The sequence below is a fragment of the Monodelphis domestica genome, chromosome 6, assembly GCF_027887165.1.
Source record: "Monodelphis domestica isolate mMonDom1 chromosome 6, mMonDom1.pri, whole genome shotgun sequence".
Taxonomy (NCBI): Eukaryota; Metazoa; Chordata; class Mammalia; order Didelphimorphia; family Didelphidae; genus Monodelphis; species Monodelphis domestica.
The window spans coordinates 31,279,357-31,291,276 of NC_077232.1; positions in this window are offsets into that span (position 1 = coordinate 31,279,357).

The following is an 11,920-nucleotide window of genomic DNA, read 5'->3' on the forward strand; positions in this document are numbered from 1 at the left end:
AAGTTTTCCAGATTGGAAGGGACCTCAGGGACCATCTATCTAATCCAACCAGAATAGGAGTTCCCACAACTACATACCCACCAAGTGGTCAGCTGGGCTCTGCTGTATGACCTCAAATTCTGAGTGCCTACATCCCAGGGCTGCCCACTCCACTTGGGGGATAGTTCTGACTATTACGACATTTTAGGAAGCTCAATGCAAAACTGGCCTCTCTGTAAGCTCTGTTCATCATTTCTGCTTCTTCCTTCTGGGACCAGAGAAAGTATGGTGCAGTGGGAAATGTGGTGGTTTAGAGATCAAAGGACCCGAGTTCCAATCCTGACCTTGTTACTTCCCACCTATGTAACTGACTACTAAACCTCTTACTGTGAGTTTCTTGGAAGTAGAGACTGTGACTTTCTTTAGATATCCATTGTCTGGCAAATGGTAAGTGTTTAATAAATCCCTATTGTCATTGATATCTGGCATTTAGATAAAACTTAAAGGTTAATAAAGAACATTACAAATATTATCTCAGTCTACCCTCACAACTCTGACTTCTTATCTCCAGGTTTACAAATGAAGAAATTGAGGCAAAGGATTGGAAGAGACTTGCTCAGGGTCACACAACTAGTGTCTATGGTGGGATTTGAATTCAGATCTTCCAGATTCCAACATCCTCATAGATAGATGCCTATAACTATGACTCCTTTTCTTCCTCCTGTAAATTAAGACTATTGGCCAAGATGACTTCTAAGGTCCCTTCTAGCTTAAAATCTAAAATCCTGTGATAAAGTGACTCTCTCTTCTACATGACTGGTTTGCAGCTACTCCAAGGCATGGTCTATTTTCTACTGTATCTTCTTTTCAAATGGAGTGCCCATAGCTCTTGAAAGTCCCATCTTCACAGCAGAGATGCTTCCCCAAGCAAGAGCTCCCCTAGCTGACCTCAAAGATCCCATCCAGCTCTCAAGTCATAACTCTATTACCTAACTGAGAAGAGGCAACCTCCCATCCACACCACCCCTCAGTTACCCTTTTTCAAAAAGCCATTGAGGGGGCAGCTGGGTAGCACAGTGGATTGAGAGCCAGTGGATAGAGATGGGAGGTCCTGGGTTCAAATATGGCCTCAGACACTTCCTAGCTGTGTGATCCTGGGCAAGTCACTTAACCCCCATTGCCTAGCCCTTAAGACTCTTCTGCCTTAGAACCAATACCCAGTATTGATTGTAAGATGGAAGGTAAGGGTTTAAAAAAAAGTCAATGACTACCATATACTTCCATTCAGAGTTGAAAAAGAACTAAGAAACCATCTAGTTCAAGTTTCTCATTTGACAGATTGAAGAAACTGAGGTGAAGTGTTTTGCCCAATTACTAGAGTTAGTTTTCAATATGTATCTGCTGACATGACAGGGGTAGGATTCGAATCTCAAGCTTCCTATTCCAAAGTCGGTTTTTTTCACTGCCTCTTCTCCACAGGGCATACTCTTTCCAGAGGTGAAGATTGCTACTCGTTCATGCTTGGATCAAATCCTGGAAGTCACAGATACTCAAATGAACTGTCACTTGAAGCTAAAAGCCCATTGTTATTATAGGAAATGTCCTTGGATTACTGCTCTTCCCTCACAGTCAAAACCTATTCATTTAAAATTAACCACCAAGAAACTCCACTGACCCTTGCTGATTCCCCTACAGAGCTCCAGAGAGAGTCTGGCTAGTGTTTTCTAATGCTGTAAATGCACAGAAGAATTGATCATGCATTGCAGGGGGAAAGCCATCTATGCTCAGAGGCTCCTTCCTGCCCATAATGCACTGCGATCTACATCGTTTCCTTGACCTGGGACCTTCCTACATTCCTACATTCTTTAGCTCACTCACCACCAAGGTAGCCCCACTAACTATGACTATGTCTCTGTAGACGTCTACCCAAAGAAAGCTCACAGAGAAGGAAAGAGCTATTGCCAGCTGCCTCGTTTTTCCTCTAATGCTATCGCCTGACTTCTAAACTGACTCAAAAGAGATCCTGCACAAAAAGGGTCAGTGACCAACCTATGAAGCACTCAGAAAATGGTGCCTCATCTTATCTCAACTGAGATCCTGGAGATGGGATGGTCCATTGAAGGTCCATAAGACAGAACCATCAGGGAAGGCAGGACACACCCACTAAAGCCACTGGTCATATCTCTCCTACTGTATGACTTCTAGACTCTGTCCCACTGTCTGTCTGTCTGTCTGTCTGTCTCTGTCTGAGTGTCTCCATCTCTCTTTCTCCATCTTTTTGTCCTTCTTTCTGTCACTGTCTTTCTACACCTCTCCATTTCTTTCTCTCCCTGTTTCTCTCTGCCTATCTTTCATTCTCTCCATTTCTGTAGCTTTCTCTGACTCTGTTTTTGTCTCTGTCTCTATTTCTCTTACTGTCTCTGAGACAGACAGACAGACAGAGACAGAAACAGAGAAAGCTGGGAAGAATATTCCACAATGGCATAAACTCACCCCCAAACTGATTTTGGATGCCTTTTATCTCTCAACCTACATGTAAAACTCCTGTGAAGGGTTTTTCCCCTAATCAGAAAAGCCTGGATAAATGGGTCTACATTTAACTCTCATGGTAGATTGTAGACTTTAAGAGGGCATCAAATAACACTGGATTCAATATAATTTTTTAAGCCTCCACCTTCTGTCTTAGATTCAATATTAAGTATTGGTTCCAAGGCAGAAGAGCAGCAAGGCTTAGACAATTGGTATTAAGAAATTTCCTCAGTCACACAGCTGGGATGTGTCTGAGGCCAGATTTGAACCTAGGTCCTCCTGACTCCAAGTTGGGCACTCTATCCCCTGTGCTACCTAGCTAAAGCACCAACCATGAATAGGACTAGGTCTAAGATTTTGGAGCTGACCTGTGATTTCTTTAATATGTAGAACTCCTGGGAAGGGAACTATTTATCAGTGAAGTTTAGCACCTGCTATTTAGAGAATTGACTTGGGCATTAAAAGGTCAAGTAACTGACCCAGGATCTTGCAGCCAGTTCTGTATCAGAGGTGGATCTTGAACCCAGGTCCTCCTATAGGAGGCCAGCTCCTTCTCCATTATGAAACTCTGCCTCTCTGGAGCTAAGGCTACAAAGACAAAATAGCCCTTGTTGTCAAAGAATTTGTATTATAATATATATACAAATAAGGAAACAATAATATATGCAAATTAACATGAAATAATTTTAAGAGGGAGAAAATAATAAATCAACTGAAGTCAATGAGAATTTGTTATGGGCTTATTATGTGCCAGGTAAAGCAGGAAGTTCTAGGAATACAAATATGAGCAAAAAGAAATAATAGTTCCTGCCCTCAAGGAACTTCCATTCTAATAGGGAAAGATCAGGTTTAATGGGAAGGTGAAAAGTTGGGATATAGAAGAGAAGGTATTCAGGAGAGGACATGGTGGAAGAAGAAGTCTAGAAAGTCAGAGGTTGACCTCAGAAAGGAATAAAGGAATGAAAATGACAGGCTGGTCACTTCCTCAAAATGGAGGCTTGAGAGAAACTGACCAAATCCTAGGAAGGGGCCACAGGAATGGAGGGACCTTCCAGAATGAAAGTGTTCCAGGAACAGAAGCATCCTCCAGGCTGAGGATGTTACGGGAACATGGTGGAGAAAAAAATCCATAGAGACAGAAAATATGGAATGAGAGAAGTGGTTCTCCGAGTTGGGCTTCAAAGGAAGCTAGGTGTGGAAAGATCAGGAGGAAAGTAAAGAGAGCATTCCAGGCTTGGAAGAGAGCCCATATGAAGCCACAGAAGTGGCCAGTATGTGGGAGAACCCCACCTCAGAAAAGAGTACCCAGACCCAAGGTCTGTGGAAAGGGAAACCAATATGGAGACAAAGTCCCACAATGGAATGAAGGCTGGATCTAAACTGAGCAGGTCTGGTTATGGAGCCTCACCAGGTATTTGGGTCTTCTTAGGCTGGTTTGTTTCCCTTGTAATTGGACCTAGAATCTGAAAGTCAAATTTATTCCCCACTCCCTTTCCAACAACTCCTGTCTATGTTCCCATTTGTGGATCCTTCCCTTTAAACTCACAGCGGAAAAAAAATGGAATACTTCCTGGCACAGGATAACTCAGTGGGGCAGGCAAAGGATGGGTATTGAGTGGATAAGGTCCCTTTCAGATCTGACATTCTATGCTTTGTAGTCAGAAGACCTGGGAGGTTCTCACCATTTGGTTCATTTGAAGAGTAGAATGAGCACCCTGGCGCTGAAGTCTAGGGGGCCACGGGCAAAGAGACCTCCTTGGGCTGCCTTAAAGTTACCCAAAAGGCTATGTTAGAGAGTGTTGTGTTAGCACAGAATTGCTGCTACTAATTCCTCCACCCATTAACTATGTGGCTTTGACCAAGTTGATTCCCTTCTCTGAGTTTCCTCCTCTGTTAAAATGAGGCTGTTCAATGAGATTCCAATTTCTCTTCCAAGGTCTCTTATGGTCAGGGATGTGATGGCAAATGTTTAACAACCAGCTATCCAGAGAAAAATGTCCTCAAGGCACACTTTTAAGTTAAATCTGCATTAACATTTTCTTTTCTCCATCACTTAAGTCTATAAAACCAACAAAAAAATAAATGAGGTCTTAATTTGTAGCATATGCTGCTTTCCAAGGTGTAAATGCACACACTGAAAATTTAACAATCTACTCTCAGTCTGAGCTGGCTCCCTCACACCACTACCTTCTGCTGTAACATTATATATTCCTAGGTCCTTCCCAGCTCTGACATTCTGTGTTCTAAACTCTGATATTCTAAATTTTAAGCTCTGACATTTTATGATCTAAGCTCTGACATTCTGTGTTCTAAACTCTGAAAGTCTAAGTTTTAAGCTCTGACATTTTATGATCTAAGCTCTGACATTCTGTGTTCTAAACTCTGAAAGTCTAAGTTTTAAGCTCTGACATTTTATGATCTAAGCTCTGACATTCTGTGTTCTAAACTCTGAAAGTCTAAATTTTAAGCTCTGACATTTTGTGATCTAAGCTCTGACATTCTGTGTTCTAAACTCTGATATTCTAAATTTTAAGCTCTGACATTTTATGATCTAAGCTCTGACATTCTGTGTTCTAAACTCTGAAATTCTAAGTTTTAAGCTCTGACATTTTATGATCTAAGCTCTGACATTCTGTGTTCTAAACTCTGAAAGTCTAAATTTTAAGCTCTGACATTTTATGATCTAAGCTCTGACATTCTGTGTTCTAAACTCTGAAAGTCTAAGTTTTAAGCTCTGACATTTTATGATCTAAGCTCTGACATTGTGTTCTAAACTCTGATATTCTAAATTTTAAGCTCTGACATTTTGTGATTTAAGCTCTGACATTCTGTGTTCTAAACTCTGAAATTCTAAGTTTTAAGCTCTGACATTTTATGATCTAAGCTCTGACATTCTGTGTTCTAAACTCTGAAAGTCTAAGTTTTAAGCTCTGACATTTTATGATCTAAGCTCTGACATTCTGTGTTCTAAACTCTGAAAGTCTAAATTTTAAGCTCTGACATTTTGTGATCTAAGCTCTGACATTCTGTGTTCTAAACTCTGATATTCTAAATTTTAAGCTCTGACATTTTATGATCTAAGCTCTGACATTCGGTGTTCTAAACTCTGAAATTCTAAGTTTTAAGCTCTGACATTTTATGATCTAAGCTCTGACATTCTGTGTTCTAAACTCTGAAAGTCTAAATTTTAAGCTCTGACATTTTATGATCTAAGCTCTGACATTCTGTGTTCTAAACTCTGAAAGTCTAAGTTTTAAGCTCTGACATTTTATGATCTAAGCTCTGACATTGTGTTCTAAACTCTGATATTCTAAATTTTAAGCTCTGACATTTTGTGATCTAAGCTCTGACATTCTGTGTTCTAAACTCTGAAAGTCTAAATTTTAAGCTCTGACATTTTATGATCTAAGCTCTGACATTCTGTGTTCTAAACTCTGAAAGTCTAAATTTTAAGCTCTGACATTTTATGATCTAAGCTCTGACATTCTGTGTTCTAAACTCTGAAAGTCTAAATTTTAAGCTCTGACATTTTATGATCTAAGCTCTGACATTGTGTGTTCTAAACTCTGAAATTCTAAGTTTTAAGCTCTGACATTTTGTGATCTAAGCTCTGACATTCTGTGTTCTAAACTCTGAAAGTCTAAATTTTAAGCTCTGACATTTTATGATCTAAGCTCTGACATTGTGTGTTCTAAATTCTGAAATTCTAAGTTTTAAGCCCTGACATTTTATGATCTAAGCTCTGACATTCTGTGTTCTAAGGTCACCTGCAGCTCTATCATTCTCTGTTCCAGGGACCCTCCCAGTTCTAACATTCTGTTCTAAGTTCTCTTCCACCTCTGTTCTGTATATAAGGTCCTGTTCAGGTTTGAAACTTCATGTTTTAAGGGTCTTTTTACCTCTAGAGCCCTATAATTGACCCTAAACTTGGTCCAACGTATTCTTCTTCATTAACCTATATAGGTACAGTGACTAAAAGGAATAAGGTGCAAGCCATTTAGGGAGCATGGACCTTATGGTTCTGCCTGGTCTAGGAGCCTGGAACCCCCACCGGGCTCAGCGTGGAGTGCCACTCCCTGTCTGGCAAGCTCAGTCAGCTGTTTCTAATATGGGGTCCCAGGCAGCCCTGCATTTCTCCATCTCCCACCCACCTACCCATTTTGTGTCTTGTCCTTGACTTGAGGCATTGGGGAGGAATGGGAAGAAATCCCCATTCTAGAAGAGGAGGGCCCATGGTCTTCCCAGTGTCCTTGGAGGGAAAACTTGGGCATCCCAGATTTCAGCTTTCAGCCCCAAGTGGGAACATTTGGTGTGTAGTCAGTTAGAAGATGATGAGTGTTACTGGCAGGAGCATGTGGCTGGAATGGAACAGATGCTACTGTACTGAGGAGGGTACTTCCTTGGGATTTTCCCACACAGGCTGAGAGCAGGGATGTTTCCCTCCCTGACACAACTAATGGCATCCATCCTCGCTGTTGGTGTCCTCGGGATGACTTACTGCAATACATCAATATTGGAGGGATCTGTGACTTCCTTATTGTGGGCTGCTGTCCACATGTGCAGATCGCAGCCCCTCAGTCATTTATTTAGTGGGTGGAGTTAGAATGCTGCTGTCACTGAAGATTCATCCTTGTGGCCAACATGGTATGGAGTCTCTCTGATTTTATTTAGATTTGTCTTTGAATGATGAGGATATAGTCGATTGCCAGGCCAGTCCTGGAGGCTTTCCCAGCTTGGTAGGATCTGTCTGAGTCTCAATTCTGGAATAGCCTTTTAGAATCTAGTCACTCACCCTGGGCAGAAGAGGGAGAGGAAGAGGAGGAAGAAGAGGAGGAGAATTTCTATTATTCAAATAAATTCATAGGAATATAGATCTGGAGCCATTGAGTACAACAACCTCATTTTACAGATAAAGAAACTGAGGCTCAGAGAGGCTAGCTTGCCCAAGGTGTCATGGACAGTGTCAAAAGTGAGAGTGAACTGCCATCAGAATCCCTGCTTTTCCTATTGGGCCATTTTGTAATTCATTTTCATATTAAAGAATCTACTTTGTGCCAAGCTCTCTACTAGGCAGTGAGGTTACAAAGCAAGATCAAGACAGTCCTCGTCTTCAAGGAGCATCCATTCTATAGAGAGACTACAAGAAGTACCCTGATATTGTTGTTTAGTCATTTTAGGCATGTCTGACTCTTTGTGTCCCCATTTGGAATTTCTTGGCTAAAGATATTGAAACAGTTTATCATTTTCTGTTCTAGTTCATTTTACAGATGAGGAAACTGAGTTAAATGGCTTTTGGTGGCTTGCTCAGGGTCACACAAGTAGTATCTGAGGCTGGATTTGAACTCATGAAGATTCAGAACAATATCCACTGAGCCACCTAGCTGCCACCCTGATAAAGAAATACAAAGCACAAAGAATTAGATTTTTGTCTTTGTTTTTGGCTTTTTTAGCAGAGCTGTAATATTATTGTTAGAGGGAAATTCCAGTGGGGAAAACCCATCTACCAGTCCAGACTGGTACCTGCTGAGCAACTCACAGTCTTAGAAAGTTGCCTAGAATTACAAGAAGGCAATTGATTTGCTCGGGAACCCATTACCTGTATGAGACAGGCAGGACTTGAACCCATCTGTTCCAGTCTCAGGGGCCAGCCTTCTATTCATTGCTTTTTTGCATGCAAAACAAAAAAAAAGGCATTTCAAAAGGAAGAGAACCCTAAAAGAGAGAGGAAAAGCCTCCTGCAGGAAGTAGCACTTGGTGTCTGATTTGAGGGAAGCCAGGGATGGAGTCTAAGTCCCAGTGTATATGAGAGACAGGCTGTGCTAAGTAAGGCAAGTAAGTAAGGCAAGGAGTGGAAATGGTGTTAGAGTCAGAAAAATAGAAGCAAAGTTAAAAAAAACTGAAGGAGGAGGGGAAACTGTCTCCTTTGATCCCCTTCATGTTCTCTCTAGTGTCCATCTGATGAATAGACTAAGGAGAATAGGAAACCCACCCCAGAGATTACTCTGGCCCCCCGAATTCGGAATTTGGTCATGAGTTCAAATCTAGTCTTTTTTACCTACCTATGTAACCCCTCTCTTGGCCTCAGCTTTTCCAACTGTAAAATGAGGCAATTGGATGAGATGATCTCAAAAGCCCTTTCCCAATCTGTGGTCTAAACCCTTGTAGCCACTGGCAGGGATTTCCCATGCTGACTGGAATATGCAAGAAGAGACTGTGCTTAGGGTGTTCAGAAAATTGCTGCCACTATGGGACTACAGCCATGCCCCCTTTCTAGCCAAATCTCCAATCTGAAAGGCACTGACTGAGTCCTGGCTCTGTGCCTAGAATGACCTTTTCTCCATCCACATAGAAGTGCAATGGGATCCAGGACCTGGGCTCAAACAGCATCCCTGACAATAAAGTCTTGTTTGGGATACAGACCCAGGAAAGTACTTCTGGTATGGTTATACCCATTTTACAGATCAGACAGTTTGATCCAGAACTCTGTGCTTCTTATTATCTGTGTGACTCTGGGTAAGTAGCCTCACCAATCTGGGCTTATTTCTCACAGCAATGGGCCAGGCTTCTCCCAAGGTCACTGGTGAGTACCACACAACTGTCCTTCACATCTGCCCAATCGTATCCACTCAGCCTCCAGTCTTGCAGACTGACCCTTGCCTGAGGATGGGGAGGGGCCAGAGGGGACTTAGCAGGCTGGTGCCAGGCACAGATCCTAATGATTAGGCTTTTTCCTGCCTGGTTTCTGAAAAGCGCCAAGGGGAGGAGTGGGAGAGAATGAAGAGAACCTCCTTTATGAGGTTGATGCTCATAAATCCATTGTGGAGTAATTTATTGGAGCTCCCCGTAACACCTAATGCCAGTCAGTGTGAGAGGTTAATAGGAGAGGTTAAGGAACTGAGGCTCAGGTGATTTATGGAGGGTCTGGTGGCTTTTATCCTGGTCACAGCTCTGGAGTTTGAGCCTTGTTCTCTGCAAGGCAAGACTGAGGAGGAAGGAAGAGAAAAAGGAGGAAGACAGAGATACAGACAGAGACAGAGACTGAGATAGCAACAGATGGAGAGACAGAGACAAGCAGAGAGAGGCAGACATAAAGAGAGAGATGGGGAAAGGAAGGAGGTGGAAGAGAAGGAGGTAAAGAAAATAATAGTAGGGAAGAGGGAGAAAGACAGAAGCAGGAGAAGGGAAACAGGAAAGAAGGAGAACCAGGAAAAGTGTTGAAAGAAGGAGATAGACAATGTGAGTTTAGAGAAGGAGAAAGAAACAGAGAGAGAAAAGGAACAGAGAGGAGAGAAAGAGAGAGGGAGTGGAGAGAGAAAAGGAAGAAGAGAAAGGGAGACAGAAGAAGGGAAGGATAGAGAGAAAGAGGAAGAGAGGGAGAGAAAGGAAGAGGGAGAGGGAAAAGGAGAGGGAAGGAGAGAGAGAAGGGAGGAAGAGAGAGGAAGCTAGAAGGGGGGAAGGAGGGAGAGAAAGAGGAAGAGAAGGAGGGAAAGGAAGAGGGAGAAGGAAAAGGGGAGAGAGAGAGAGAGAAGGAGGGAAGAGAGAGGGAGAGAGAAGAGACAGAGAGAATATCATACTTAACTCTGAGTATTGCCCTGGAATAGACTGCAACTTTGGAGTTTCTTTTTTGGCTATGTATCTCTATCATCTAGCACAATGCTTCAAACATAGCTAGTGCTTAGTACTTGTCTATTGTTTTGATGAAATTGAAGGGGAGAGAGAAGAAGAAAAAGGAATGTATAAAAAAGACAAAATTACAGGGAAATATAGCTAGCATTGATTTGCCTTTATGACTTGCACCTTACTTTTCTCATCTCATCTGAGCCCCATGCCCAACTCAAGAAAAGGAAAGGTGACAGACTCATAAAAGAATAGAACTGTTTATGACATCAAAGTCATGGTGCAGTGGTTTGGTTAGACGGTCTCTGTATTCCTAATAAGACAATACCTTTCTTAATCCAGAATATATTTTTTTAACCCTTACCTTCTGTCTTGGAGTCAATACTGTGTATTGGCTCCAAGGCAGAAGAGTGGTAAGGGCTAGGCAATGGGGGCCAAGTGACTTGCCCAGGGTCACACAACTGGGTAGTGTCTGAGGTCAGATTTGATCCTAGGACCTCCCCTCTCTAGGCCTGGCTCTCAACACACTGAGCTACCCAGCTGCCCCCAATCCAGAATATTTTTGCCATGGACCTGCGATATCATCAATGTGAGGAATTCCCAGTATGGAAATTCACTCTACAGATGCCTAGCTACATTACTTCTGTGACTTCTAAACATTTTTTTTTAATTCTTACCTTCTGTCTTAAAATGAACACTAAGTTCCATCCAATTGGTTCCAAGGTAAGAGAGCAATAATAGCTAGCAACTAGAGTTAAGTGATTTGCCCAGAATCATAAAGCTAGGAAGTAACTGAGGCCAAATTTGAACCCAGCACCTCCCATCTACAGGCTTGACTCTCTAGCTACTGAGTCATCTAGCTTCCCTGGCTCTTTCTAGTTCTAATGCTCTTTGTCTCCATAATTTCTATTCTTTGGAATTTCCAATTTATAAAATGAGGATTTGGGAGTACATAATCCCTTAAATTTTTTGTGATTTTAGCTCTCTTTGACTCTGTTTCCATTCTTTGAACTCCATTTTTCCTCCCTCTAGAAAACAAGGTTGGACTGGTTGTCCTTCTGGCTCTAGAATCCAAGAACTCATAAATTTTCAAGAATGTTCAACATAAAGACTCACAGTTAGGGGAATCTAGAAAGATCTCCTTCAGGAGGAGACACCTAAGCTCTGCTTTGAGGAAAGTAGACCTTTAGTAAAGGCTTGCTGATTGATTGCTTGATTGAAAGAAGCTAAGGATTCTCCCAATTTAATTGGATGAGAAGTGCTCTAGGGCTTCATTTGACTCTAACATGAAAGTAGGCTTTTGTAAGTTAACATCTGCCCAATGCCTTTGCTCAAGAAGGCCCACCCAGGTCCTGAAGGCTGCTCACCAGGCTGCTGTTTCAATCCTGTTGTTCCCCAGATGTCTACAGCTGTGGCACATTGTTAGATGATGCCCTTGGGAGGTGGGGCACAAAATGTTTCTTCAGCCCACCGAGCTTGTTTCTGTCTTCTCTCTAGCCATCTTGCACAGAAGTCCCTTTGCTACCCTTCTTTCTGCTCTGCTTGCTTCCCTCACACACCACCCAGTAGAGCTCTATCACTGACTTAATACTAGATCTGTTAACAAGCCTCACCTCCTGGGATCCAAAGCTGCCCATCACTGTGGCATCTGGCAGGGAAGAACAAGAATAAGCTGCCCACACGACCTTGACTTTGAGTCATATCTTCTTTTGGAACCAGAGACTACATCCCTGGGTCTCCTAACCATAAGAAACTCTAGCCTTGTCTCCTAGAGGGAGCACAGGAAATGGTGTGT